At 40.5% G+C, this 11,308-nt stretch overlaps 1 protein-coding gene across 2 annotated transcripts in view; it reads left to right on the top strand.

Annotated features, from left to right (window-relative positions):
* The first annotated feature begins 1,483 nt into the window (after positions 1–1,483).
* ACSL4 (acyl-CoA synthetase long chain family member 4) overlaps positions 1,484–11,308 on the top strand; it is a 100,582-nt gene continuing 90,757 nt past the window's right edge. The window contains exon 1 of one of the 2 annotated variants that reach the window (XM_003799739.3): positions 1,484–1,748. The gene's annotated coding sequence lies outside the window, so the exon portion shown is untranslated. The remainder of the gene's footprint in view (positions 1,749–11,308) is intronic. The other variant, XM_012811377.1, reaches the window with a different exon arrangement.

The following is an 11,308-nucleotide window of genomic DNA, read 5'->3' as shown; positions in this document are numbered from 1 at the left end:
GTGCTACACTGGTTAGTATTGTGTCTGCATTTTAATCCCACAACTAGACATCCAGTAAGTTGAGGGCAGAGATGGTCATTTCTTTCATTTCTTTTTTGTTAACCCTACTTTAGACGACAGTGCTGTGCACACCATAGGTCCCCTGTGAGTTATATAGCTGACAAATGACTGCTTATTTCTGGTATTACAATACGATTTCATAAAATAAAGATGACAATTAAATTTGTTGTTTGAAGTCCTGAGCTTTCTAGGTCAATCTTGAAATAGGAAGCTACAGGACTGCCTTAGCAATATTTATAGGCACATTATGTATATGTGAGAGGGTTGGTATGTTGGAAACTGAATGGTAATAATAGCTTTAGAGACGTAACACACAAAAGCTGTAGCTCTGTGTTCTCAGCCAACCGCTTACAGTGTCATTTGGGATGCTTATTGAAAATTCAAATTTCCCAGCCCCACCCAGATCTGAATCAAAATATCTGGAGGTTGTAGCTGCAGGTACTCATATTTAAACAAAACACCCCAGATAAGCCTGAAGCACGTCGAAGTTTCAAAAACTATTCTATCCTGTGATCGGAGGTGGTGAGGTATATATGTGGACACACACACACACACACACACACACACACAGGTAATTCTATGGGAAAATGGAAAATAGCAAGCGAAATGAAGTGTCCAGTACTTGCAGGAAGAGGAAGCTAGTCCACCATTATGCATCAGGGAAGTGGAAAAATACTTGAGATTTCTTTCTTTTGGTGATATATTCTTGGCAGTTTGTCGTGGCTCATTTACAACTATGGCCTGTCCCTTTTGAAGTCCTGAGACAGTTCGCTGGAATTTTATTTTTAACTACGATTTCTTGAATCTCTTGGGAACAGCATTTGTATGACTGGCTTATAAGCAACGATGAGGGACCCGTAAGATGTCACAGTGCTGGGGTGACTTCTCTTTATCAGCTGGGGGGCTCTTTTGCCCTTACACTGCCGTGGGAATGGACGTCGTAACGTGAACACCCTGCCTTCTTGTGATATTTCATGAATGGGAGGGAGCGGGTATCTTAACGCAGTGAGAGGCAAGATAAATGGATGAGAGGCGTAAGCTCGCGTTTACCCGAGGCGGATGCCTTTAGTTCAAGGGTGTTAAGATATCTCTCGCTCAAGGGAGCGGTCTAGTGCAAAGATGGCTATCTTTAAAGGGCAGCTGGAAGATGACCCGAGGGGAACTTTCATCCTGGGGAGCGAGCGCAGGTGCAGGCGTAGGCCATTTCGACACCTTTGTGCAATTAGGCGCAAGGACCTGCCGAAGCACCTTGGCCCGCGCCGCCAGCAAGCCGCGCAGCAGCGGATCACAACAACCTGCCGCGCGCCGTTAGCCGGCTCAGCGCGCCCGCGGCACCCCGGCTCGCCCCTGGCAGCCCGCGCTGCCCCGCCTTCCCGGCTGACGTCTCGGGCCAGCGGGGGCGGGCGTGTGGGTGGGCCGAGCCGTCTGCCGCCCGCGATTCGGCTGGCTCAGCCACACCACCGCGCGCTCCCGCTCCGCCCGCCCCTCCGGGCGCGTCTTTTCCGGGCTCGCGCCGCGCCCCGCCTCCGCTGGCCGTCAGGGTGCGCGCGCGCCGCTGCGGCTTTTTCTCCGGCCTCCGCGGCGCGCCCCTCCTTGCCTCAGCGCTAGCGGGCACGCGGCTCTTTTCTGCGAGCTTCCCGAGTGTCAGGCGCCGGCCAGTTGCGAAGACGCGAGGGGCATCGCCTCCGGTGAGTAACCCCGGCCGCAGAGTAACCCTGGCCCGCACCCCTTCCCTGTCAATATCAGGGCCCCCTCTCCAGCAGGGTTACCCTGCCTCACCTAAGCCGGGAGGAGGTCGGGTGGGCATTTCTGTTCCCCGGAATCGCCTCGCTTTCTTTTTGAACCGGGGCGATCTATCCGCCTGCCTTGCCCGGGATCGAGGTTCCCGAGGTTTCTATCTGTTCCTTTGCTCGAGTCTGGGGTCCGTGGGACCCTGGCCTGCCTCTTCCTGCCGCTCATCTTACTCTTGGTGCTAGAAGTCATCTTCCTGGTCCGTGTACTAGGCTTTGCCACGACCCTTCCGAGAGGAGCTCATCAACTGCTTGCTAGACCTCCAAACGACCTTAAGGGCACCCCTAGACCTCAACTCCATTTTGTCCCCTCCCAGTTACTCTGTAACTGAGGGTTGGGGAGTCTCTGGCCCTAGAAGCATCCACCCTCTCTAATTTGAGAGATGCCTTTGCTTCCAGTATCTTCCTAGCTTCCATACCTTTGGATATGTTAGAAAACAGCTGGATTCTGGGGAAGCATGCCCTCCTCACCCCCCCTCCCGTTTTTTCTGTCTACATCCCTGCCTTAAGTGGGTGCTGTATATTTAGTGTTAGCTTTATTCACTTCCTCTTCCTCTGATTTGAGTGCCCCCCAAAACTGTGGCTGATGTCCATAGACGTAGAAAAATCTAGGAGAATATGATTCATTACCTAACCCCATCAAGGGGTTACATATTTTAAATCAGACGTCATTTCTCTTGACTCCAGCATCTCCTCCTTCAGAGGCAGTTTTTTTTTTTTTTCACCCGCTTGAAATTAATTTGCTCTATTCTCTCTCTTAACCTTAAAAAAGGTCAATTCTCAGCTCTGAGAAATGACAGTGAGATGCAAAAATAAGGGTAAAATGGCAATGAAACGAATCCCAGTGAATAAGTAAGCTGCTTGCCTTATTGGTTAATGGTTTAATCAACACCTCAGTTTTTTCTTCTGCCAAAATAAGGATGTTGGACTGGACCATAACTAAGTTTCCTTCCTAGGACCTTTAAATTCATGCTTAGTACTATGTTGGCTGCATAATGCAGATTAAACCTGTTTAAAGCCTTATTTCCTATAGTTGTTGTCACTTTAGTTTTTATTTAATTTTGTCTTTAACAAGAGTTTAAATGTTCTTGATACAGAAAGCAGCAAATGGAGATTCATTTACAGTCCTGCCAATGAACATACCAGTCAAGAGTTTAACTGTAAGGACTTATTCCTTAAATTGTAAAATAGCTCATCTTTTTGACTGAAGCTGCTAAAGTGTAGGGCATGTAAGATTGCTGTTAGAATTAACACTCTGCTGCCATTTAGTTGGGGGACAAAACATTGAACTATCAGCATACTTGTTGTACCTTACAATAAAGTACCTTGCTGTCCTGTTACAAGAAGTAATTTGACACCTAAAAGTACATGGAAAGTGTAATGAAACAATTAAAAGCTTGAGTAAATTCACTTTCAGTGGGTTGTTTTTTTTAAAAAAAGAAAAAACACATGTGATTCAGATTAAGATTTTTGTTTTGAGTATTTTAGGTAGTAGTAAGATGGATGGAGAAGAATCTTACCCAATTCAGTGAGAAGAGAAATGAATTGGGATTCTTGAGAGGCTCAGGTTCCATTCCTGGCTCACTGGATGTATAATAATCTTGGATGAGTCACTTTACCTCTCTTAGTTTTTGCATCTATAATGTGTCTTCATGGTTGACAAAATGATACATAAGTCTCCCTGTTTGAATTCTGTATTTTTACACTAAATACTGTAACGAAGAAAAAAAAAACATGTAATTTGCATTAGGACTGTGTCATTAAGTCCTTTTATACCAGTTGTTTAAAACTTTTTTCTCAAACAGAGAGCTAGATATATTTAGATTTGGTACTAGATATACCTAGTTCTCAGTTCATCCTGATTAATAAATGAGTTTCTATAGGTGAAAGTCTATAAATTATGAAGTATTTCACAAAAGTCAGGCGTTATTATTCAATTCTGCTTACAAGTGAAATGTGTTACACATACTTTTTTTTTTTTTTTTGACACGGAGCCTCAAGCTGTCCCCCTGGGTAGAGTGCCCTGGCTTCACAGCTCAGAGCAACCTCTAACTCCTGGGCTCAAGCGAGTCTCCTGCCTCAGCTTCCCAAGTAGCTGGGACCACAGGCGCCCGCCACAACGCCCGGCTATTTTTTGGTTGCAGCCATCATTGTTGTTTGGCGGGCCCCGGCTGGGGATTCGAACCCATCACCTTAGGTGTATGTGGCTGGCGCCTTAGCCGCTTGAGCCACAGGTGCCGAGCCACACATACTTTTTAAAACATTTATCACTTTTAAAAATCTGTAAGTGAATGTGTCTATATTGCCTTATAACTGTAATCAGCTAGAAACTTTAAAAGACTAGGCAGCCATCTCATTTACTTATTCATTCATTCAACTATCTTGTTTCTTCATCTGTCACTTATTTTGTGCCAGGCCCTCAGGATATAATGGTTAAAAAGACAATCCAGAGTGTACAAGTCTGGGATGGTGGTGATGATGGTGGGGGTTGTGGAGAGACAGATGCATATGCAGTTTATGAAAAACAATGGTCAAATCAGTGACAGAAACAAAATCTTGGGGGAAGTTAAGGCTCCAAAGGGGAGGAGGAGATGATTGTGTTAATTATAGCCTAAAACCTCTTTTCGACATTGCTTTTTTTCCTTCCTTCCTTGATTTTCAATTACTGAGCTTTCAGCAAAAATGAAAGCTTAATTTTTCTACTCCTGCCACTGGCTGGTCTTATACTGCCTTTTCTTTTCTTTTTTAAAATTTTGAGATGGTTGTAGATTCTCATACAGTTTTAAAAACTAATACTCTTTATTTAATTTCCTCCAGTGGTAATATTGCACCTAAGTATAGTGTAACATCTTAACCAGGAAGTTGAAGTAAATACAGTCTTTCTATTCATATTTCGCTAGTTTCACATACTCATTTGCATATGTACATTTAGTTTTGTGTAATGCTATCACAGGTAGATTCCTGTGATCACCTCTACAGTCGAGGTTCAGAATAGCTGCATCATCTCAACAGTTACCAATGTTATCCTTTTATAGCTACAGCCAGCTCCCTTCCTTCCTGACCTCTGGCAACCACTGATCTGTTTTCCATGTCTATACTTTGGTCATTTAAAAGATGCTTATATAAATGGAATCACATAGTGTGTAACCTTCTGAGATTGGTTTTATTTCCCTCAGCATAACTCCCTGGCAATTCATGCTGGGAATGTATTCTTTAGCAACACTTTGTTCTTTTTCATTGCTGAGTGGTATATCCTGGGATGGATGTACTGTAGTTTTTTTTTTTTTTCTTTTTCTTTCTGTGTGTGTGTGTGTGTGTGTGTGTACGGCAGTTTGTTTAACCACATACCTGTTTGAAAGGCATCTTGTGTTTTTAGGGATTTGTGTTTATTTTATTTTGCTTTTTGCCCTATTATGAATAAAGCTCCCATGAACAATTGTGTATAGGTTTTTGTGTAAACATAAATTTTCCTTTATCTGGGAGAAATGCCCAAGGGTTTACTTGCTGGCTTCTGTAGGAGATGCATGTTTACTTTTCTGAGGAACTGCCAAACTTATCCAGAGTGGCATTTTACATTCTACCAGCCATGTATGAGTGCTCCTCATTCTTGCTAGCATTTGGTGTTGTCACTATTTTTTTTTTTTTTATTTTAGCCATTCTGTTAGATGCATAGTCTTATTTCCTGGTAGTTTTAATTTAAATTTTTTTCTGATTGCTAATGAGGCTGAACATCTTGCCATGTGCTTATTTGCCATCTTTGTATTTCCTTCAGTGAAATATCTGTCATGTCTTTCGTCCATTTTCTAGTTCAACATTTTTTTTTTTTTTTTTTGGCCAGGGCTGGGTTTGAACCCACCACCTCTGGCATATGGGGCCCACACCCTACTTCTTGAGCCACAGGCGCCGCCCTAGTTGGACTTTTTTAATGGTTGAGTTTCGAGAGTTCTTTATATATTCTCGTACTAATCCTTTGTCAGATAGTGCTTTCAAAATGTATCCTTCCAGTCTATAACTTGTCTTTTCAATTCAGCCTCATCAGAGGGAGTTTTGCAGAGCAAAAGGCTTTAATTTGGATGAGGTCCAGGTTGTTAATGTTTTCTATTTTGGACCGTATTTTAGTGTCAAAGGTCTAATATACTTTTTGTTGTTTTGTTCCTTTCTATTCGATATAGCATATATTATTTCTGTAAGCGATGTGAGCCCTTTTTCTTTCAACAGTCCTGACTCAGTATATGTGAACAAGGGGCCTTGATGACTTAGAGTATGACTGTATACTCACACGTGCTCTCACCATATTAAAATGGCTACCATACTTTTGTACCTTAAAAATACAATGTCTGCTTCACCAAGCTGTCAAATGCAATGTTAAAATTTGTATTTTAAAATTAAATAGCCATGTGATGTGCCAAGGAGATTTTTGGTTTCACTTTCTAAATTAAAAATATTTCGGCAAAACTGTGTAGTTTTTTTATGAAGGATTTTGGTAAGTAAGCTAAAGAACAGATTTGTGTTCTCTAACTGTACTTTGAAATGTACTAAATATACTGCATTTTAGGTAGTGAAGTTAATGATTTGTGACCATGTATTTCATAGACTTTTTCTACTTATTGTCAATTGTGGGAATAATAAATAAAAGATTGTTAAATTTGACTGTCTAGACTGCATGTTTTCCTTTTATAGTAGCTAATATTCATTTTAACTGTCTTTTAAAATAAATATTAGCTTTAAGGTGATGCTTACAATTTTGTATTTTGAAAAAATGTATGTTCTCATGAGAGATGAACATAAGAAAAGGTTATTAATTCTGAGAATATCCATTTCTCTAAGGTGGTACTGAAATTATTACTTGTCCCTCTAGTATTACCATATTTGCTCAAATAAGTGCACAGTTAGTTTGAAAAAGATCAAACATTGGTAAAAGGCAGGATCTGGTAAAATACTGCCTGTGGCCAAATCCTGCCCACCACCTGTTTTTGGAAATAAACTTCTATTGGAAAATAGCCACATCTACTCATTTATGTATTGCCTGCCTGCATTCATAATACAGTGTCAGAGTTGAAACAGAGAATTTATGGCCTGCAAAGCCTTCTTGCTTTCTGGACCTTTATAGAAAATGTTTGCTAACCCCAGCAATAAGGCAGCCTTATAAAATAATGACTTTCTATGTTATAAGGGAAATTTAACAAACTTTTCCTTGACTTTTTGTACCTTTTGATTAAATTTCCATGAGACATTGTGCTTCAGAAGATTGTATTCATTTTCTTCACTAAATCACCAAGGCACTCTAGTTCAGGAGCTGCCTTCAGGAATGCAGAGAGTTGGGAAGGTTGATTTTTGTTGTTTTAAAATGTGGGTTATTTCAGTGTGGATGTAAATTTATAGATGTGGCAACTAGTGAGATTTGCAAAGAGGTCTATACAGTCTGCGATGTCCTTCGGAGAGCCTTTTGTGAGCCAGTGGTAATGAGAGAGCCAGGCATAGCAGTGTTTTTGCTCTTGAAACTGCTGTGTGATCTTTTGAGTACAAAGTAGTATGAACCTAATCAAACTTAGACTATTGATTTATTATTTTGTTTGCACAACTTCCTTGTTTGGTAAGTTAGAAGTTAACACATTATTTATTTATTTATTTTGAGATGGAATCTCCCTCAGTTGCCCTGGCTAGAGTGCCATGGCCTCAGCCTAGCTCACAGCAACCTCAAACTCCTGGGTTCAAGGTATCCTGTTGCCTCAGCCTCCCAAGTAGCTGGGACTACAGGCACCTGCCATAATGCCTAGCTAGTTTTTTTTTTTTTTTGAGACGCAGCCTCAAGCTATTCCCCTGGGTAGAGTGCCATGGCATCACGCTCACAGCAACCTCCAACTCCTGGGCTCAAGCGAATCTCCTGCCTCAGCCTCCCAAGTAGCTGGGACTACAGGCGCCTGCCACAACGCCTGGCCATTTTTTGGTTGCAGCCATCATTGTTGTTTGGTGGGCCCGGGCTGGGGATTTGAACCCGCCACCTTAGGTGTATGTGGCTGGCACCTTAGCCGCTTGAGCCACAGGCGCTGAGCCTTTTTTTTTTTTTTTTAAGTAGAGATGGGGTCTCAGTCTTGCTCAGGCTGGTCTGGAGTGCCTGAGCTCCAGGAATCCTCATGCCTGGGTCTTCCAGAGTGCTAGAATTACAGGTGTCAGCCATGGGGCTGGTCAACACCTTAGTTTTTTTAAATGCCCTAAGGATAATGTTGAAAACCAAAATTAATGAGTTGGCTATATATAGAAAGAAATGGATACCTACCTCCCATCACACACAAAAATAATTAAGGATATATTTTAAAAATCTAAGTCTATATTTAAAACTTCTGGAAAGCACAAGATGTAATAAAGTTCAAAAGGCAAGTGACCCACTGGGGGAAATAGCTTCTACATACGCAGTAGAAGCTTTAATTCATCTCTACTCTTCTGACTTATCACATTAAATTATCTTTAATTCCTTTGTAAAATTCACTGTGCACTGAACACATGCTATTAATTGATTTATATCCAGTATTCCAGTGTACCAATAGAGCAGATGTTTTTATAACTAAACTTTTATGTGTTTGGTTTTTTAAATATGTATTTAAAATTTTTAGAGACAGACAAAAATTTATAACCAAATAAAGTGAAGGGGTGAGTGGGGGCAGTTGGAGTTTCTCTTAGGGAAAATTTACAGATGAAATAATACAGGGGATTATATACAGGGAATGTATATATTCCCTGTATATATAATACAGGGAATGTCCAGGATTTGCTTCGCATTGTGTGTGGGTGGGTGGGGGGGCAGGGGAAGATGATGGGGTTATAGGTAGTATCAAAGAAACCATTAGGCGCATATGGATAACTGTTGAAGCTGGGTGATGGTTACATTAGATTCTTTATAATGAAACAAATTGAATGTTTTGAGAAGCATTGACGAAGGCAAGTTGTTAAAAGAAAATACGCTGTCCAATTATAGACAGTATATTTTCATCTGTAAATTTTCCCTAAGAGGAACTCCAACTCCCCTCACTCACCCCCTCACTTTATTTGGTTATAAATTTTTGTCTGTCTCTAAAAATTTTAAGCAAATTACATATTTTAAAAAAGAGTACAACCAAACACATAAAAGTTTAGTTACAAAAACATCTGCTCTGGGGCGGTGCCTGTGGCTCAAAGGAGTAGAGCGCAGGCCCCATATACCGGAGGTGGTGGGTTCAAACCTGGCCCTGGCCCCAAACTGCAAATTAAAAGAAAAAAATTTGCTCTATTGGTACATTGGAATACTGGAGATCAATCAATTAATACCATGTGCTCAGTGCACAGCAAATTTTATGAAGGAAATAAAAAGAATTTAATGTGATAAATCAGTAAAGTAGAGATGAATTAAAGCTACTGCGTAATTGGTAAGAAAACTATAGATTTGTGTAACATTTCTTGTGCTCAGCCTTGCAAGTATCTTGACTGTTCTTTGAAGTTTTACCCTAAGAAGTCATTTTAAATTTCATTCTGGGGGCATGGATTTATAGAAAAAGGCCTTGGACTCTTGACCTGTTTAAAAAGTTTGATGAATGAGTGGACATTTACCACTGATAAAATGAATTGTTTTTCATGCACATATTTTTTATGATTGTCCACCCAGATTGACCTTTTCTTTTTTTTCTTTCTTTTTTCTTTTAAATTTTTTTGTAGAGACGGAGTCTCACTTTATCACCCTCAGTAGAGTGCCATGGCATCACATTGTTCACAGCAACCTCCAACTCCTGGTTTAGGTGATTCTCTTGCCTCAGCCTCCCGAGTAGCTGGGACTACAGGTGCCCACCACAACGCCTGGCTATTTTTTGGTTTGGCTGGGGCCGAGTTTGAACCCACCACCCTCAGCATATGGGGCTGGTGCCCTACCCACTGAGCCATACGTGCCACCCCAGATTGACCTTTTCAATTAATTAACCAACTGTTCCAAATCACATAAGAGTTTCTACTGTATAATATCCCTACTCCTATAGTTCAATAAAAAAAGACACCTGTTAGAAAAATGTCAGAGAGCCATGAATTGGCATTTCCCAGAAAAAGAAATAATAATGATGAATAAAAAAGATGTTCAAATCTATTTTTGTAATTGCAGAAACACAAACTATTTTAAACCAAATACATTGGCAAAAGCTGAGTATTATATCAACTTCTAGTAAAACAGTACTTTCTTACACTGTTAATGTATCTTTTTTTTTTTTTTTCCAGTTTTTGGCCGGGCTGGGTTTGAACCTGCCACCTCCAGCATATGGGGCCAGCACCCTACTCCTTACTCCTTTGAGCCACAGGTGCTGCTCTGTATCTTTTTGATAAAGAATACTAATAATCCTCCTCCTGGCTGAAAGGGCTCAACTACAACTTGGACTTTACCTAACAAATGCAAAAAATGTAACCTAATTGTACCCTCATATTAATCTGAAATTAAAAAAATAATACTGAAATCCTCACTTTTTTAATTATAATTTTTTGTTTATTTTTTATTTCAGAATATCATGGGGGTACAGATGTTGGTTATATGAATTGCTTTTGTACAGTTTGAGTCAAAGTAAAATCGTCACACTTAAATGTGCATATATTTTAACCCAACAATTCTATTAGAAAACAATTCTAGGGAAATACCACATGTATAAGACTATATGGTTTCACTATGCTTAAATTATTCATAACAACAAAAATTTGTAGCAACCTAAATATCCATCAATAGGGCAACAATTTATTTATTTAAGTTTTAAAAAAAAGTATGTGTGGAGATGGGAATCTTGCTGTGTTGCTCAGGCTGGTCTCAAACTCATGGCCTCCAGTGATCCTTCTGCCTCGGCCTCCCAAAGTGCTGGAATCATAGGCATGAGGCCAGAAATGATTTATATAATAATAGGCTGTACTTAGAGAATACGATGGACCTATTTAATTAAAAAAAGATTCCTCAGACAGACCCATATAAACCAACATAGGAGTTCCAAGTACATTAAGTAGGGGATTAGAAGGGGAGGGAGTCACAGAACAGCTGTATGACTGTGATTACACTTATCTTAAACCCTTATCTGATGTGTGGATAATGGTAACAGCTCTGATTGATACATATCAAGAGCAGTTATCCCTAGTTATCCCTAGAGGAAAGGGGCGTGGTGTTAGAGGAAGGCTGTAGAGGGATCCTATACTGTTCTATACTATATGTTACAATTTATAATTACTATCTTGATAGTGATTGTGTGGATTAATAATAAAATACATTTGCATAATTGAGGGGATGTATACTAGGATTCTTTCATTATATAACATTGTGCTAGAAATGGAATGCCTTGTTACTGATTGAGCCCTCAGGTTTTTTTTTTTTTTGAGTCCCACTTCTGCCCATGCTAGGGTGCCATGGCATCAGCTTAGCTCATAGCAACCTCAAACTCTTGGGTTCAAGTGATCCTCCTGCCTCAGCCTCC

The sequence above is a fragment of the Otolemur garnettii genome, unplaced genomic scaffold, assembly GCF_000181295.1.
Source record: "Otolemur garnettii isolate 467f Iridium unplaced genomic scaffold, OtoGar3 scaffold00155, whole genome shotgun sequence".
Taxonomy (NCBI): domain Eukaryota; kingdom Metazoa; phylum Chordata; class Mammalia; order Primates; family Galagidae; genus Otolemur; species Otolemur garnettii.
The sequence above is the reverse complement of the archived record's forward strand: the minus strand, read 5'-3'. Positions and strand labels throughout refer to the sequence as shown.